This window comes from Vanacampus margaritifer, chromosome 1, assembly GCF_051991255.1.
Source record: "Vanacampus margaritifer isolate UIUO_Vmar chromosome 1, RoL_Vmar_1.0, whole genome shotgun sequence".
NCBI classification, from domain to species: Eukaryota; Metazoa; Chordata; class Actinopteri; order Syngnathiformes; family Syngnathidae; genus Vanacampus; species Vanacampus margaritifer.
In genome coordinates, this window is record NC_135432.1 from 35629740 (window position 1) to 35634739 (window position 5000).

Genomic DNA, 5000 nt, shown 5'->3' on the forward strand with positions numbered 1-5000 from the left:
CATTTATACAAAAAAGATAAAAGGTTCCTCCTCCCGGCTCTTGATTGAACAAAGGGCAGACATGTCATCTCCTAGATTGAACAAAGGTGTAAGGTTGATGGTAAACAGACATCTTTATACAGTTCCCCTTCTTGATTGGGGGAACAGAAGTAATCAAAATCTGACCCCAGACCTTCAGTCCCTAAATGACAAGAGACTCTGACACATCATGCACATTGCCCCTCCAACAGCATTTGAGGGTACAAAGATCAAATAAAGTTCACAAAATCACCATCCCACTGTATTCTTTTAAACACTCATGATTATATCACATTGATATGCCTATAAGTAAATTCAAAAACAGTAAAACATAAAATTGAAAATGTTAAATGTCTTCAGTCCTACCATTGAACTTCTATAAATTCAAAAACCGGACATTTAATCCCACAATAGTCTAGAGAGAAAGTCCAGCGCGAATCTTGATCGTCGCAAAAATGAAGCAATGTTTGTGTGGAGTTCAGAAAATAAGAATAGCAGGTGAGAGAGAGAGAGAAAGAGAGAGAGAGAAAGATAGATGGGCTTAGCAGTCAAAATTCAGTTTGATTCATTAAAAAATTCAGTGGAAGGGACATAATAAATGTGAGACATAACACTATGTGATGTGGTTAAGTGTCACGACGCAATAGCAGATGTGTCTGTCCCTCGAAGCCATCTCCTGGTGAAGGTCTTGTTGAATGAAAAGTGCGTTCGACAGTTGGTCAATTTTTTAAAAAGAGGCGTTTGTCAGCCTCTTTCCGAACCCTGGCTCACTGCCAGAGATCGCAGGAAAGGTCACGGGACTTCATTCCCAGTGTGACTCAATCCTTGTGAATTGATGAAAAGGGGATTTGAGTGATTTCCCCCTTTCAAACAGCAGATTGACACTTGATCAGCTTTTCCAACTGTGTCAATCCGTGCCCAGGGAAAAGGCACTCCAATGAATCTTCTTTCCTCTGCGTCCTTGGGCAGCTTGTCAGGTAGACACTGGAACCGGGTGTGGTGGGATCCGTTAGATGGCTCCAATTGGTGTGGACGCAGATCAGCAGCTTAGTCAACCCCCTCAGTCGGAGTCAATTGATGTGATTTGATGAGCCTGGGACCTCTTGGCTCACATGTGGTGGATGTGGCCCCCACCATTATGATCAGCAAACCAATCTGTGTGCAAAATCATTTTCATTTAGTCACTCATAACATACATAGTCTTCATTCTTTACTTTGAAAAGAGCACCTGGTTCTTTAGCAAATGTTAATTGTTTAAGTTCTGTAGGTCCTGAAACATGCTGTTGGACACGGAAAAAGTTATTTTTGTTGTGGCATTCAAACAGAATCCGTTTAATGACATTTGTACATTCAATGGCATAATAATGAAAGTCTTGTTGACATTGAAACTTTATGAGGCCAATTGTTTAATTTTTCTATTTTTCTTCAATGTCCTTGAGATCAGAGATAATATACTAAATCAAATATGTTTTAATCTCAATGCCTTTTCTATATCTTATGAAGTTTTGTTTTTTCAAGTGGGTTTGTCTGATCCAATCTTCCTAGGAAACCCTTATGATGGTAGATAATGATTAATCAAATATTTTACCATGATATTTACTGTTGTAGATTTTAGCATAAATGTGCTCTTTGTCGTACATCAAATTTCTGTATTTTTAATGCTGGTTTCTTATTATAGCAGTGTAAATCATTTAAAAACAACATCATCTTAACTCAGAACTATTCATGTCCGGCCGGGCCATGAACAGTCTGAGAAGAGATTTATACTTATACCTTAAATAAACACTGCAGTTCATTTTTAACAACTTGTCTCATGAAAAAATGTCACCCAGGTGTGTCAATGTTCCTTCCACACCTAAATGGCATATTCCATGGGCTCTAGAAATTATACTTTTCAATCATTTCTGAAATGGAACATCCTTACCGTATTTCTGCTATAAGGGTCGTCTTTTGTCATCTTTGTAGAACTTACGTTTCCTCCAAGTCAAATCCTCCCCATTCGCTGCCTGTAAATTCCTCACACCAAACTTCATTCTCACATCAGACTTCCTTTTGATACACAGACAGACCAGTCATTCTCACATCAGACAGACCAATCATTCTCACATCAGACTTCCTTTTCAACAAACTCAGACAGACCAATCATTCCCCCATCTGATAAAGATCAATTTTGATCATTTCAGACCTGAATGTGAAAACTGCAGCCGCTTCCAAATTGCTGCTTCAAAGAGGAAAAACAGACACCTTGTGTCCTGTAGATTAAAAAACAACCAAATTGTGACAATTTGGCCAACACCAGAACTATAAAAAGATCTCCAGCTGAGCTAGCCAGGAGCCATAAAAACAAAAGCCTTTGAGGCAAGAGTTTGTAATGTAAATTGGAAAAACAACTCAAGCAGATGTAAATTAAAATCCTGCAGCGGAGGACTTTTAGGGTCAGGAAGAGATGAGAAAAAGATTTAAAATAACCCCATTAATCTATTGCAGGTCACGAATCTTCCAAATATCTGCCATCTCAACTAATAAAAGAAATGAGTTATAATCAGAAAAACAAAACAAAATCCCTACTTTAAACCAACCAAAAAGTATTCTTAAGATGCTAACTAACCTCACCTCTTCTACAGAGTAGTGGGGGCTTGTAAAACACAGCAGGGAACTTTGCCTTTGTGCATTCCCCGTGGAATCCAAAGGTCAGTGCTGTTGAGCTTAATCAAAATTAAAAATTTTAACCAGCAAATTCGCCGTAAGTGTTCCATATCTGAGTCCACTCTGAGAAGCCAAAGTTATAAAAGAGAAATGGAAAAAAAATAGAAGGCCAAATTCAACAAGCATCAAACAACGGAAAATATAGTATTTAAAGATTAAAATAAATTTTATACTACCCTAATTCACATAAGCTGTTCTCAATTTCCGAAACTGCGTTGCTATAGATCACATCTCCTTTCTGACATAGTACAGAGTGCAAATGTCTACAAACAGAATACAACATACGACCTCAGGCACCAAACTCAGATGATTCCAGAACTTTGAATCCACAACTGTAGTTCATATTCCTTCCTGTCCTTGTCGATAGCAGTTTATGCAGGGCATAGTTCAAAGCGGGCACTGGGCTTTGTGTACTGGAGTTCTCAGGAAAAGTTCATCATGGCAGAATCGATGATAATCCTGTCTGCTCAAGAAGTTGCTGGACATTATGCTCAAACAATGCATAAGAGTCATTGAACAGTCACAGGACGAGCGGATTTACAGTGTACCATCCTTTTTGCAGTCCGTGTGGTCACTTCCCCCCCGAAAGTGACCATTGTTCAGTTCGCCGTCCACTCTGAACATCAAGCATAGCAGGAGAATGCTGTTCATTCCATTTCCAGCACTTTTTGGTTGAGTCACCCAAGTGAAACACCTTTCAGTCAAAGATTGAACCTGCCTGAAACATTTATACACTCGGAACAGACAGAGGGAGATGAGATCATAGCAAGAGAACACTGCTTGTTGTCATTTAATTTCCAAGAAAAAATAAAATAAAAAATTTCCCCAAAATATTTTGTTTTTCAAACTATTTGTAATTGATTCTTTTATTTAATTTTGTGGTTTTATTTGAATTTGATCACTACACTATAGCAAGTAGTAGTACTATATTTACGCATATGTCTACCATAGACATCTTCATTACGTGTTACCTCAAATTTAAGAAAATGTGACAGCTGTCAGTCACCCTGGCCACTTGGATGGAAGTCCTTTCCAGACTTCTAGAATGGGACTCAGATAAAGACAAAGGTTAAATCATTTTCACACCTATGAATAAGTTATCAGAGATGCAGGGGAAATATAAAATCAAAAATGAAAAGTCTATTTCAATTAAAATTTGGTTTTATTACTTATTCAACTATATTAAAAGTTGGTTTTATTACTCATTCAACTATAAAAAACACAGATCTGATTTTAACAATTTGATTTTACCAGATTAGTATTAGAAGACCCCTGCTATTCACACACACAACAGACTACAAGTCTCCCAAATGGAGACAATGGAAGAGAGGACTAAACGTATCACACCCCCCTGTCCTTTTTTATCTAGTTTAATTTAATTTTAACAGACAACAGTACAAATCACCACCTTCTTAAAACAGCAGCTCACGGCCCCCATCCTTTCAAAATATGCAGATTTCCTGCTACCATTCTTTTTCCCCCTTTTTTGAGGACAAAGAAACTGGAGAGAGAGGAAATTTTTCCCACCTCTTTTCCATTGAAATCTACTCTTTTCCTCTTCCTACAAAACGCCATTCATATACATCCTATCTTATCTCGCTCATTTTTGGAGACACAAAATACCTGCCTTCCAACAAACTCAGTCCTTCTTTCACTTACTGTAACTTCAGTTTCCTCTCCCTTGTCATAAAGGCATTGAGGAGAAAAAACACAAAAACAAGAAGAAATCAAATCCCCCCTTTAAACTCACAATTCACACATGCTTCACATATTCATAGTTTCAACTCACCAAACTAGACCCAGACACACACAACACAAACTCCTCAACTTAATTCAGTGGCGTCTCAGTTGTTGAACCACAGACGAACACAAACCTCTCCGAAGTGCGCACTCATTTGTAAAATACACCGTTTATTCGTCTAATAATAACTTCACCACGTACTTATAGCTCAAATGTCGACTTATTCGCGCACAATCCATCGCAACGTTACGGCTGCGACACAGACACGTCGCGCACAATTTAAAACAAACAACGAAAAACCGCGTGGCCACAACACACCATGGAGCTTAACAAACAAACAAACGCGTACACTCAACAATTCATTTCTAAGCCAAGAGCTCTCGCTTGGTTCAAATTTTCCCCCCGGGTCATCTTTCACAGTCAACACTTCATCCAATTTATGTTCCAATTTCTTAACAGATGCGGCTGCCCGCAGCTAACTCATCCTTAGCCTTAAAAACAGATTCGTACGGTAGCATCTTACCAAAAACTCATC